At 54.2% G+C, this 13,843-nt stretch overlaps 5 non-coding genes across 5 annotated transcripts; all 5 read right to left on the reverse strand.

Annotated features, from left to right (window-relative positions):
• Positions 1-1,716: 1,716 nt before the first annotated feature.
• On the reverse strand, positions 1,717-1,797 carry LOC130847053 (small nucleolar RNA SNORD115). The gene has a single exon (XR_009051848.1). It is a non-coding gene; the product is annotated as a small nucleolar RNA SNORD115 (small nucleolar RNA).
• A 2,505-nt stretch (positions 1,798-4,302) lies between these two features.
• On the reverse strand, positions 4,303-4,383 carry LOC130847074 (small nucleolar RNA SNORD115). The gene has a single exon (XR_009051868.1). It is a non-coding gene; the product is annotated as a small nucleolar RNA SNORD115 (small nucleolar RNA).
• A 2,512-nt stretch (positions 4,384-6,895) lies between these two features.
• Positions 6,896-6,976, reverse strand: LOC130847545 (small nucleolar RNA SNORD115). Its single transcript, XR_009052299.1, has one exon. It is a non-coding gene; the product is annotated as a small nucleolar RNA SNORD115 (small nucleolar RNA).
• Positions 6,977-9,487: 2,511 nt separating this feature from the next.
• Positions 9,488-9,568, reverse strand: LOC130847546 (small nucleolar RNA SNORD115). The gene has a single exon (XR_009052300.1). It is a non-coding gene; the product is annotated as a small nucleolar RNA SNORD115 (small nucleolar RNA).
• Positions 9,569-12,079: 2,511 nt separating this feature from the next.
• Positions 12,080-12,160, reverse strand: LOC130847547 (small nucleolar RNA SNORD115). Its single transcript, XR_009052301.1, has one exon. It is a non-coding gene; the product is annotated as a small nucleolar RNA SNORD115 (small nucleolar RNA).
• Between the last annotated feature and the right edge of the window lie 1,683 nt (positions 12,161-13,843).

Below are 13,843 nucleotides of genomic sequence, written 5' to 3' on the forward strand. Positions count from 1 at the left end.
GAGCTGGAGGGAGCTCTCTTGGTAGGCAGTGGCTCCCATAGAGGAAGGCCAGCCCAAGAGATGCCACAGGCCTGTATCTGTATGCAGAACCGATGAAAGGGCCTTTCTGAGAAAACAGGCCTTTCTGAGGGCCCATGATCCCTCAGAGAGACCTGGGAAATCCCATTCCAGCAAGGGACCGGCCCTTCAGCTCTCACACGAGCCAAGAGCATCTAGCTGCCAAGTCCCTGATGAACTGTCCTTGTTGCCTCTCACCACCTCCAGGCCTGGCCCCACATCCTCCCAACCAACACTTCTTGGAAGTCACTCAAGCACACCCCACAACTGACCATAAGCTCAGTCCATCCTCGTGCTCTGCCTCGACATGCACAGAGATCTGCGTGGTTGCTCCCCAGGGCAACACGTACTGAAATGGTGCCTCCATGCTCAGTCTTACTACACTTCAGGTCAATCGAGTTGAATTTCAAGGCCCGCATTCCGATCTGGTGGATGGGGAGCCACGTCAAGCATTCCTCCTTGGGGACCACAGAGATTCCCAAACAGGGCCAATTTCTTCTGTGGCAGCATTCCTTTCTGTGGCCCGTGCAAGGCCACCAAACAACAGCCATGCAGCTACACCCTCCTCAGCCCACATCCCGGGACCACCCCTCCCCTTCAGGTCAACAGGGCCTCACGATGGACATGATAACGGGATGCCCAAAGGCTCTGCAAAGCCTTCACGGGGGAATGGACACCCAGAAGCCTTTTCTCCTCTGGAGGGGGCTCTCTGACAAACCAGTGGCTTCCGGAGAGGACGACCAACCCAGGAGAAGCTATGGTCCTGTGTATGCATGCAGACCCCATCAGAGGCCCCATTCGGATCAAGTGGCTCCAACAAAGCACCATGATCCCTCACAGAGTCCTGGCACAACCCCATTGAAGACCACGGCATGGCTTCCAGCCCTTGAAATAACCAGCAGCATCCTGCCTCCAAGCACCTGAGGATGGGCTCCTGCCTGCCTCTCACCATCTCTAGGCAGGGGGCATGAGCCTTCCCTACTGACAGGTTTTGGGAAGCCATAAAGCACACACCACAAGGGACCATTCCCTCAGTTGGTGATCATACTCTGGCGCTAGGTGCACAGAGGTCTCTAGAGATGTTCCGCCTGGGGCCAAGGAAGAAAACACTGCCTCGATGTGCTCTCTGACTAGAATACAGCTCTAATGAAGGCATGTGAGTGCACCAGATGTGAGCCCATAAATTTTTGGCAGCAGCAGACATTCCTCCTTGGTAGGCAGGAGGTTGCCAAAAGACTACAATGTACTGGCTGCTGTGAGGACGTCCAGCCCATAGTTCAAAATTCTCTGGGGCCTATCAGTAGCAACCAAAAGAGCCACTCACTGCGAAACATTCTGGGTCTGGTGCGTCCATTCCAAGGCTTGCCCTGAAACACAAAATTCAAAGCAGAAAGGCTTAAGGAAAGACTGCACCCATGGCCTCAGAACATGTTGGCCCTGGCACTAGGGAGCAGGATAGAAAACCAAAGGTGGCAACACATCTTGGATATGTGGAAGCTTCCTACACTCGGAGGAGTCTCAAGGGATTTCCTTGAGGGAGAGGCTGCTCCAACACCCAGACCCACACCCACACCCACACCCACACCCACACCCATACCCACACCCAGGGCTCTGCAATGGACCAAAATGCAGGCCATCCTGCCCCTGGATCCCTCTGTGAGGCCTCAGAATAATCCTATTGAGCATGTTTTTTTGGTCATCAGCTCTCTTCAGGACCATATGAGTTCTCATCATCGACCCAAATGAGGCCCTCCTCACTCACCTGCGCCCTGCCACATGTGAAGGCTTCCCTCAGATGCTTCCTGGAAAGAAGGATGCCTGAAGGGATGTGCCATTCTGTCGAATCCACGTGCTGGGCCAAGGCTCATGGTGATTGCCCTAGGGAACATAGGCCAAGCACAGGTCTTCATTTCTCTGGGGACGATGGCTGCCAAGAGGTGAGAAGGACAGCTGTGAGAACTCCAACTCCATGCTAGATGCATTGGGGGACGTGTGTGCCACACGCTCATGCATCGAATGATGCTACAAGAAATACCTGCAGCAATATATCCAGGAACATAGGGCCCAAATGTAGCTCCACGCAGAGAAAGGAACACATAGCTGAAACACATACAAACAGCTCCCTACATAGCTTCCTTCCTGCCTCCCTTCCTCCAGAATGCTCTAGCTCCCTCCCTTTCGACCCTCGTCCTTGGCTCACTCCCTCCATCCATCCATACTTACAAAGATGAAGGCATGAGTGGACAGGTGGATCAATGCCATCTTATGTACCTTAATACTGTGTCAGGGGCAGATGAAAGAACCAGTACGTATATGTCTCCCCAGGGAAGGACTAGCCTCATGGAACCTCCAGGCAGCACAAGGCCTGGCACCAGGTCTGCTTGGCGCGGAAAACACTGGGGGTGTGTCTTGGGGAATGGAGACATTCCTCTGGGCCCCACCCTGGTGTGGGCAAGCGTGTGCTGGCCGATGTCACACTCGGCTTGTCCATGTGCACAACACCCAGACAATGAGGCCTTTATGTCCCACGCAGTGGACATTCACAGCAGCTGCAGGGAGCTCTCTTGGTAGGCAGTGGCTCCCATAGAGGAAGGCCAGCCCAAGAGATGTCACGAGCCTGTATCTGTATGCAGAACCCATGAAAGGGCCTGTCTGAGAAAACTGGCCTATCTGAGGGCCCATGATCCCTCACAGAGACCTGGGAAACCCCATTCCAGCAAGGGACCTACCCTTCAGCTCTCACAAGAGCCAAGAGCATCTAGCTGCCAAGTCCCTGATGAAGGGTCCTTGTTGCCTCTCACCACCTCCAGGCCTGGCTCCACATCCGCCCAACCAACACATCTTGGAAGTCACTCAAGCACACCCCACAACTGACCATAAGCTCAGTATATCCTCGTGCTCTGCCTCGACATGCACAGAGATCTGCGTGGTTGCTCCCCAGGGCAACACGTAATGAAATGGTGCCTCCCTGGTCAGTCTTACTACACTTCAGGTCAATCGAGTTGAATTTCAAGGCCCGCATTCCGATCTGGTGGATGGGGAGCCACGTCAAGCATTCCTCCTTGGGGACCACAGAGATTCCCAAAAAGGGCTAATTTCTTCTGTGGCAGCATTCCCATCTGTGGCCAGTGCAAGGCCACCAAACAACAGCCAAGCAGCTACACCCTCCTCAGCCCACATCCCGGGACCACCCCTCCGCTTCAGGTCAACAGGGCCTCACGATGGACATGATAACGGGATGCCCAAAGGCTCTGCAAAGCCTTCACGGGGGAATGGACACCCAGAAGCCTTTTCTCCTCTGGAGGGGGCTCTCTGACAAACCAGTGGCTTCCGGAGAGGACGACCAACCCAGGAGAAGCTATGGTCCTGTGTATGCATGCAGACACCATCAGAGACCCCATTCGGATCAAGTGGCTCCAACAAAGCACCATGATCCCTCACAGATACATGGCACAACCCCATTGAAGACCAGGGCATGGCTTCCAGCCCTTGAAATAACCAGCAGCATCCTGCCTCCAAGCACCTGAGGATGGGCTCCTGCCTGCCTCTCACCATCTCTAGGCAGGGGGCATGAGCCTTCCCTACTGACAGGTTTTGGGAAGCCATAAAGCACACACCACAAGGGACCATTCCCTCAGTGGGTGATCATACTCTGGCGCTAGGTGCACAGAGGTCTCTAGAGATGTTCCGCCTGGGGCCAAGGAAGAAAACACTGCCTCGATGTGCTCTCTGACTAGAATACAGCTCTAATGAAGGCATGTGAGTGCACCAGATGTGAGCCCATAAATTTGGGGCTGCAGCAGACATTCCTCCTTGGTAGGCAGGAGGTTGCCAAAAGACTACCCGGTACTGGCTGCTGTGAGGGCGGCCAGCCCATAGTTCAAAATTCTCTGGGGCCTATCGGTAGCAACCAAAAGAGCCACTCACTGCAAAACATTCTGGCTCTGGTGAGTCCATTCCAAGGCTTGGCCTGAAACACAAAATTCAAAGCAGAAAGGCTTAAGGAAAGACTCCACCCATGGCCTCAGAACATGTGGGCCCTGGCACTATGGAGCAGGATAAAAAACCAAAGGTGGCAACACATCTTGGATATGCGGAAGCGTCCTACACTGGGAGGAGTCTCAAGGAATTTCCTGGAGGGAGAGGCTGCTCCAACACGCACACCCACACCCACACCCACACCCACACCCAGGGCTCTGCAATGGACCAAAAATGCAGGCCATCCTGCCCCTGGATCCCTCTGTTAGGCCTCAGCATAATCCTATTGAGCATGATTTTTTGGTCATCAGCTCTCCTCAGGACCATATGAGTTCTCATCCTCGACCCAACTGAGGCCCTCCTCACTCACCTGCGCCCTGCCACATGTGAAGGCTTACCTCAGAGGCTTCCTGGAAAGAAGGATGCCTGAAGGGATGTGCCATTCTGTCGAATCCACGTGCTGGGCCAAGGCTCATGGTGATTGCCCTAGGGAACATAGGCCAAACACAGATCTTCATTTCTCTGGGGACGATGGCTGCCAAGAGGTTAGAAGGACAGCTGTGAGAACTCCAACTCCATGCTAGATGCATTGGGGGACGTGTGTGCCACACGCTCATTCATCGAATGATGCTGCAAGAAATACCTGCAGCAATATATCCAGGAACATAGGGTCCAAATGTAGCTCCACGCAGAGACAGGAACACATAGCTGAAACGCATACAAACAGCTCCCTACCTAGCTTCCTTCCTGCCTCCCTTCCTCTATAATGCTCTAGCTCCCTCCCTTTCGACCCTCTTCCTTGGCTCACTCCCTCCATCCATCCATACTTACAAAGATGAAGGCATGAGTGGACAGGTGGATCAATGCCATCTTATGTACCTTAATACTGTGTCAGGGGCAGATGAAAGAACCAGTACCTATATGTCTCCCCAGGGAAGGACTAGCCTCATGGATCCTCCAGGCAGCACAAGGCCTGGCACCAGGTCTGCTTGGCGGGGAAAACACTGGGGGTGTTTTTGGGGGCAATGGAGACATTCCTCTGGGCCCCACCCTGGTGTGGGCAAGCGTGTGCTGGCCAATGTCACACTCGGCTTGTCCATGTGTACAACAACCAGACAATGAGGCCTTTATGTCCCACACAGTGGACATTCACAGGAGCTGGAGGGAGCTCTCTTGGTAGGCAGTGGCTCCCGTAGAGGAAGGCCAGCCCCAGAGATGCCACAGGCCTTTATCTGTATGCAGAACCGATGAAAGGGCCTGTCTGAGACAACTGGCCTATCTGAGGGCCCATGATCCCTCACAGAGACCTGGGAAACCCCATTCCAGCAAGGGACCTGCCCTTCAGCTCTCACAAGAGCCAAAGGTATCTAGCTGCCAAGTCCCTGATGAAGTGTCCTTGTTGCCTCGCACCACCTCCAGGCCTGGTCCCACATCCTCCCAACCAACACTGCTTGGAAGTCACTCAAGCACACCCCACAACTGACCATAAGCTCAGTTAACCCTCGTGCTCTGCCTCGACATGCACAGTGATCTGCGTGGTGGCTCCCCAGGGCACCTCGTAATGAAATGGTGCCTCCATGGTCAGTCTTACTACACGTTAGGTCAATCGAGTTGAATTTCAAGGACTGCATTCCAATCTGGCGGATGAGGAGCCACGTCAAGCATTCCTCCTTGGGGACCACAGAGATTCCCAAACAGGAACAATTTCTTCTGTGGCAGCATTCCCTACTGTGGCCCGTGCAAGGCCACCAAACAACAGCCATGCAGCTACACCCTCCTCAGCCCACATCCCGGGACCACCCCTCCCCTTCAGGTCAACAGGGCCTCACGATGGACATGATAACGGGATGCCCAAAGGCTCTGCAAAGCCTTCTTGGGGGAATGGACACCCAGAAGCCTTTTCTCCTCTGGAGGGGGCTCTCTGACAAACCAGTGGCTTCCGGAGAGGACGATCAACCCAGGAGAAGCTATGGTCTTGTGTATGCATGCAGACCCCATCAGAGACCCCATTCGGATCAAGAGGCTCCAACAAAGCACCATGATCCCTCACAGAGTCCTGGCACAACCCCATTGAAGACCAGGGCATGTCTTCCAGCCCTTGAAATAACCAGCAGCATCCTGCCTCCAAGCACCTGAGGATGGGCTCCTGCCTGCCTCTCACCATCTCTAGGCAGGGGGCATGAGCCTTCCCTACTGACAGGTTTTGGGAAGCCATAAAGCACACACCACAAGGGACCATTCCCTCAGTTGGTGATCATACTCTGCCTCTAGGTGCACAGAGGTCTCTAGAGATGTTCCGCCTGGGGCCAAGGAAGAAAACACTGCCTCTACGTGCTCTCTGACTAGAATACACCTCTAATGAAGGCATGTGAGTGCACCAGATGTGAGCTCATAAATTTGGGGCAGCAGCAGACATTCCTCCTTGGTAGGCAGGAGGTTGCCAAAAGACTACCCTGTACTGGTTGCTGCGAGGGCGGCCAGCCCATAGTTCAAAATTCTCTGGGGCCTATCGGTAGCAACCAAAAGAGCCACTCACTGCGAAACATTCTGGGTCTGGTGAGTCCATTCCAAGGCTTGCCCTGAAACACAAAATTCAAAGCAGAAAGGCTTAAGGAAAGACTGCACCCATGGCCTCAGAACATGTTGGCCCTGGCACTAGGGAGCAGGATAGAAAACCAAAGGTGGCAACATGTCCTGGATACGTGGAAGCCTCCTACACTCGGAGGAGTCACAAAGGATTTCCTCGAGGGAGAGGCTGCTCCAACACCCACACCCACACCCACACCCACACCCACAACCACACCCAGGGCTCTGCAATGGACCAAAAATCCAGGCCATCCTGCCCCTGGATCCCTCCATTAGGCCTCAGCGTAATCCTATTGAGCATGATTTTTTGGTCATCAGCTCTCTTCAGGACCATATGAGTTCTCATCATCGACCCAACTGAGGCCCTCCTCACTCACCTGCGCCCTGCCACATGTGAAGGCTTACCTCACATGCTTCCTGCAAAGAAGGATGCCTGAAGGGATGTGCCATTCTATCGAATCCACGTGCTGGGCCAAGGCTCATGGTGATTGCCCTAGGGAACATAGGCTAAACACAGATCTTCATTTCCCTGGGGACGATGTCTGCCAAGAGGTGAGAAGGACAGCTGTGAGAACTCCAACTCCATGCTAGATGCATTGGGGGACGTGTGTGCCACATGCTCATGCATCGAATGATGCTACAAGAAATACCTGCAGCAATACATCCAGGAACATTTCGCCCAAAAGTACCTCCACGCAGAGACAGGAACACATAGCTGAAACGCATACAAACAGCTCCGTATATAGCTTCCTTCCTGCCTCCCTTCCTCCAGAATGCTCTAGCTCCCTCCCTTTCGACCCTCGTCCTTGGCTCACTCCCTCCATCCATCCACATTTAGAAAGATGAAGGCATGAGTGGACAGGTGGATCAATGCCATCTTATGTACCTTAATACTGTGTCAGGGGCAGATGAAATAACCAGTACCTATATGTCTCCCCAGGGAAGGACTAGCCTCATGGGTCCTCCAGGCAGCACAAGGCCTGGCACCAGGTCTGCTTGGCGGGGACCACACTGGGGATGTGTCTGGGGGAATGGAGACATTCCTCTGGGCCCCACCCTGGTCTGGGCAAGCGTGTGCTGGCCGATGTGACACTCGGCTTGTCCATGTGCACAACACCCAGACAATGAGGCCTTTATGTCCCACACAGTGGACATTCACAGGAGCTGGAGGGAGCTCTCTTGGTAGGCAGTGGCTCCCGTAGAGGAAGGCCACCCCAAGAGATGCCACAGGCCTGTATCTGTATGCAGAACCCATGAAAGGGCCTGTCCGACACAACTGGCCTATCTGAGGGCCCATGATCCCTCACAGAGACCTGGCAAACCCCATTCCAGCAAGGGACCTGCCCTTCAGCTCTCACAAGAGCCAAGAGCATCTAGCTGCCAAGTCCCTGATGAAAGGTCCTTGTTGCCTCTCACCACCTCCAGGCCTGGCCCCACACCCTCCCAACCAACACTTCTTGGAAGTCACTCAAGCACACCCCACAACTGACCATATGCTCAGTACATCCTCGTGCTCTGCCTCGACATGCACAGTGATCTGCGTGGTGGCTCCCCAGGGCACCACGGAATGAAATGGTGCCTCCATGGTCAGTCTTACTACACGTCAGGTCAATCGAGTTGAATTTCAAGACCCGCCATCAGACCCGGTGGATGGGGAGCCACGTCAAGCATTCCTCCTTGGGGAGCACAGGGATTCCCAAACAGGGCCAATTTCTTCTGTGGCAGCATTCCCTACTGTGGCCCGTGCAAGGCCACCAAACAACAGCCATGCAGCTACACCCTCCTCAGCCCCCATCCCGGGACCACCCCTCCCCTTCAGGTCAACAGGGCCTCACGATGGACATGATAATGGGATGCCTAAGGGCTCTGCAAAGCCTTCATGGAGGAATGGACACCCAGAAGGCTTTTTTCCTCTGGAGGGGACTCTCTGACAAAGCAGAGGCTTCCGCAGAAGACAACAAACCCAGGAGAAGCTATGGTCCCGTGTGTGCATGCAGACTCCATCAGAGGCCCCATTCGTATCAAGTGGCTCCAACAAAGCACCACGTTCCCTCACAGAGTCCTGGCACAACCCCATTGAAGACCAGGGCATGTCTTCCAGCCCTTGAAATAACCAGCAGCATCCTGCCTCCAAGCACCTGAGGATGGGCTCCTGCCTGCCTCTCACCATCTCTAGGCAGGGGGCATGACCCTTTCCTACTGACAGGTTTTGGGAAGCCATAAGGCACACACCACAAGGGACCATTCCCTCAGTTGGTGATCATACTCTGCCTCTAGGTGCACAGAGGTCTCTAGAGATGTTCCGCCTGGGGCCAAGGAAGAAAACACTGCCTCGATGTGCTCTCTGACTAGAATACAGCTCTAATGAAGGCATGTGAGTGCACCAGATGTGAGCTCATAAATTTGGGGCAGCAGCAGACATTCCTCCTTGGTAGGCAGGAGGTTGCCAAAAGACTACCCTGTACTGGCTGCTGCGAGGGCGGCCAGCCCATAGTTCAACATTCTCTGGGGCCTATCGGTAGCAACCAAAAGAGCCACTCACTGCAAAACATTCTGGCTGTGGTGAGTCCATTCTAAGGCTTGGCCTGAAACACAAAATTCAAAAAAGAAAAGCTTAAGGAAAGACTCCACCCATGGCCTCAGAACATGTGGGCCCTGGCACTAGGGAGCAGGATAGAAAACCAAAGGTGGCAACATGTCTTGGATACGTGGAAGCCTCCTACACTCGGAGGAGTCACAAAGGATTTCCTCGAGGGAGAGGCTGCTCCAACACCCACACCCACACCCACACCCACACCCACAACCACACCCAGGGCTCTGCAATGGACCAAAAATCCAGGCCATCCTGCCCCTGGATCCCTCCGTTAGGCCTCAGCGTAATCCTATTGAGCATGATTTTTTGGTCATCAGCTCTCTTCAGGACCATATGAGTTCTCATCATCGACCCAACTGAGGCCCTCCTCACTCACCTGCGCCCTGCCACATGTGAAGGCTTACCTCAGATGCTTCCTGCAAAGAAGGATGCCTGAAGGGATGTGCCATTCTATCGAATCCACGTGCTGGGCCAAGGCTCATGGTGATTGCCCTACGGAACATAGGCTAAACACAGATCTTCATTTCCCTGGGGACGATGTCTGCCAAGAGGTGAGAAGGACAGCTGTGAGAACTCCAACTCCATGCTAGATGCATTGGGGGACGTGTGTGCCACATGCTCATGCATCAAATGATGCTACAAGAAATACCTGCAGCAATACATCCAGGAACATAGGGCCAAAAGGTACCTACACGCAGAGACAGGAACACTTAGCTGAAACGCATACAAACAGCTCTCTACCTAGCTTCCTTCCTGCCTCCCTTCCTCCAGAATGCTCTAGCTCCCTCCCTTTCGACCCTCGTCCTTGGCTCACTCCCTCCATCCATCCATATTTACTAAGATGAAGGCATGAGTGGACAGGTGGATCAATGCCATCTTATGTACCTTAATACTTTGTCAGGGGCAGATGAAAGAACCAGTACCTATATGTCTCCTCAGGGAAGGACTAGCCTCATGGATCCTCCAGGCAGCACAAGGCCTGGCACCAGGTCTGCTTGGCGGGGACAATACTGGGGATGTGTCTGGGGGAATGGAGACATTCCTCTGGGCCCCACCCTGGTCTGGGCAAGCGTGTGCTGGCCGATGTGACACTCGGCTTGTCCATGTGCACAACACCCAGACAATGAGGCCTTTATGTCCCACACAGTGGACATTCACAGGAGCTGTAGGGAGCTCTCTTGGTAGGCAGTGGCTCCCGTAGAGGAAGGCCACCCCAAGAGATGCCACAGGCCTGTATCTGTATGCAGAACCCATGAAAGGGCCTGTCCGACACAACTGGCCTATCTGAGGGCCCATGATCCCTCACAGAGACCTGGCAAACCCCATTCCAGCAAGGGACCTGCCCTTCAGCTCTCACAAGAGCCAAGAGCATCTAGCTACCAAGTCCCTGATGAAAGGTCTTTGTTGCCTCTCACCACCTCCAGGCCTGGCCCCACACCCTCCCAACCAACGCTTCTTGGAAGTCACTCAAGCACACCCCACAACTGACCATATGCTCAGTACATCCTCGTGCTCTGCCTCGACATGCACAGTGATCTGCGTGGTGGCTCCCCAGGGCACCTCGTAAAGAAATGGTGCCTCCATGGTCAGTCTTACTACACGTCAGGTCAATCGAGTTGAATTTCAAGACCCGCCATCAGACCCGGTGGATGGGGAGCCACGTCAAGCATTCCTCCTTGGGGAGCACAGGGATTCCCAAACAGGGCCAATTTCTTCTGTGGCAGCATTCCCTACAGTGGCCCGTGCAAGGCCACCAAACAACAGCCATGCAGCTACACCCTCCTCAGCCCCCATCCCGGGACCACCCCTCCCCTTCAGGTCAACAGGGCCTCACGATGGACATGATAATGGGATGCCTAAGGGCTCTGCAAAGCCTTCATGGAGGAATGAACACCCAGAAGGCTTTTTTCCTCTGGAGGGGACTCTCTGACAAAGCAGAGGCTTCCGCAGAAGACAACAAACCCAGGAGAACCTATGGTCCCGTGTGTGCATGCAGACTCCATCAGAGGCCCCATTCGGATCAAGTGGCTCCAACAAAGCACCACGTTCCCTCACAGAGTCCTGGCACAACCCCATTGAAGACCAGGGCATGTCTTCCAGCCCTTGAAATAACCAGCAGCATCCTGCCTCCAAGCACCTGAGGATGGGCTCCTGCCTGCCTCTCACCATCTCTAGGCAGGGGGCATGACCCTTTCCTACTGACAGGTTTTGGGAAGCCATAAGGCACACACCACAAGGGACCATTCCCTCAGTTGGTGATCATACTCTGCCTCTAGGTGCACAGAGGTCTCTAGAGATGTTCCGCCTGGGGCCAAGGAAGAAAACACTGCCTCTACGTGCTCTCTGACTAGAATACAGCTCTAATGAAGGCATGTGAGTGCACCAGATGTGAGCTCATAAATTTGGGGCAGCAGCAGACATTCCTCCTTGGTAGGCAGGAGGTTGCCAAAAGACTACCCTGTACTGGCTGCTGCGAGGGCGGCCAGCCCATAGTTCAACATTCTCTGGGGCCTATCGGTAGCAACCAAAAGAGCCACTCACTGCAAAACATTCTGGCTGTGGTGAGTCCATTCTAAGGCTTGGCCTGAAACACAAAATTCAAAAAAGAAAAGCTTAAGGAAAGACTCCACCCATGGCCTCAGAACATGTGGGCCCTGGCACTAGGGAGCAGGATAGAAAACCAAAGGTGGCAACATGTCTTGGATACGTGGAAGCCTCCTACACTCGGAGGAGTCACAAAGGATTTCCTCGAGGGAGAGGCTGCTCCAACACCCACACCCACACCCACACCCACACCCACAACCACACCCAGGGCTCTGCAATGGACCAAAAATCCAGGCCATCCTGCCCCTGGATCCCTCCGTTAGGCCTCAGCGTAATCCTATTGAGCATGATTTTTTGGTCATCAGCTCTCTTCAGGACCATATGAGTTCTCATCATCGACCCAACTGAGGCCCTCCTCACTCACCTGCGCCCTGCCACATGTGAAGGCTTACCTCAGATGCTTCCTGCAAAGAAGGATGCCTGAAGGGATGTGCCATTCTATCGAATCCACGTGCTGGGCCAAGGCTCATGGTGATTGCCCTACGGAACATAGGCTAAACACAGATCTTCATTTCCCTGGGGACGATGTCTGCCAAGAGGTGAGAAGGACAGCTGTGAGAACTCCAACTCCATGCTAGATGCATTGGGGGACGTGTGTGCCACATGCTCATGCATCGAATGATGCTACAAGAAATACCTGCAGCAATACATCCAGGAACAATGGGCCAAAAGGTACCTACACGCAGAGACAGGAACACTTAGCTGAAACGCATACAAACAGCTCCCTACCTAGCTTCCTTCCTGCCTCCCTTCCTCCAGAATGCTCTAGCTCCCTCCCTTTCGACCCTCGTCCTTGGCTCACTCCCTCCATCCATCCATATTTACTAAGATGAAGGCATGAGTGGACAGGTGGATCAATGCCATCTTATGTACCTTAATACTTTGTCAGGGGCAGATGAAAGAACCAGTACCTATATGTCTCCTCAGGGAAGGACTAGCCTCATGGATCCTCCAGGCAGCACAAGGCCTGGCACCAGGTCTGCTTGGCGGGGACAATACTGGGGATGTGTCTGGGGGAATGGAGACATTCCTCTGGGCCCCACCCTGGTCTGGGCAAGCGTGTGCTGGCCGATGTGACACTCGGCTTGTCCATGTGCACAACACCCAGACAATGAGGCCTTTATGTCCCACACAGTGGACATTCACAGGAGCTGTAGGGAGCTCTCTTGGTAGGCAGTGGCTCCCGTAGAGGAAGGCCACCCCAAGAGATGCCACAGGCCTGTATCTGTATGCAGAACCCATGAAAGGGCCTGTCCGACACAACTGGCCTATCTGAGGGCCCATGATCCCTCACAGAGACCTGGCAAACCCCATTCCAGCAAGGGACCTGCCCTTCAGCTCTCACAAGAGCCAAGAGCATCTAGCTGCCAAGTCCCTGATGAAAGGTCTTTGTTGCCTCTCACCACCTCCAGGCCTGGCCCCACACCCTCCCAACCAACGCTTCTTGGAAGTCACTCAAGCACACCCCACAACTGACCATATGCTCAGTACATCCTCGTGCTCTGCCTCGACATGCACAGTGATCTGCGTGGTGGCTCCCCAGGGCACCTCGTAAAGAAATGGTGCCTCCATGGTCAGTCTTACTACACGTCAGGTCAATCGAGTTGAATTTCAAGACCCGCCATCAGACCCGGTGGATGGGGAGCCACGTCAAGCATTCCTCCTTGGGGAGCACAGGGATTCCCAAACAGGGCCAATTTCTTCTGTGGCAGCATTCCCTACTGTGGCCCGTGCAAGGCCACCAAACAACAGCCATGCAGCTACACCCTCCTCAGCCCCCATCCCGGGACCACCCCTCCCCTTCAGGTCAACAGGGCCTCACGATGGACATGATAATGGGATGCCTAAGGGCTCTGCAAAGCCTTCATGGAGGAATGAACACCCAGAAGGCTTTTTTCCTCTGGAGGGGACTCTCTGACAAAGCAGAGGCTTCCGCAGAGGACAACAAACCCAGGAGAACCTATGGTCCCGTGTGTGCATGCAGACCCCATCAGAGGCCCCATTCGGATCAAGTGGCTCCAACAA

This window comes from Hippopotamus amphibius, chromosome 2 (genome assembly GCF_030028045.1).
Source record: "Hippopotamus amphibius kiboko isolate mHipAmp2 chromosome 2, mHipAmp2.hap2, whole genome shotgun sequence".
NCBI classification, from domain to species: domain Eukaryota; kingdom Metazoa; phylum Chordata; class Mammalia; order Artiodactyla; family Hippopotamidae; genus Hippopotamus; species Hippopotamus amphibius.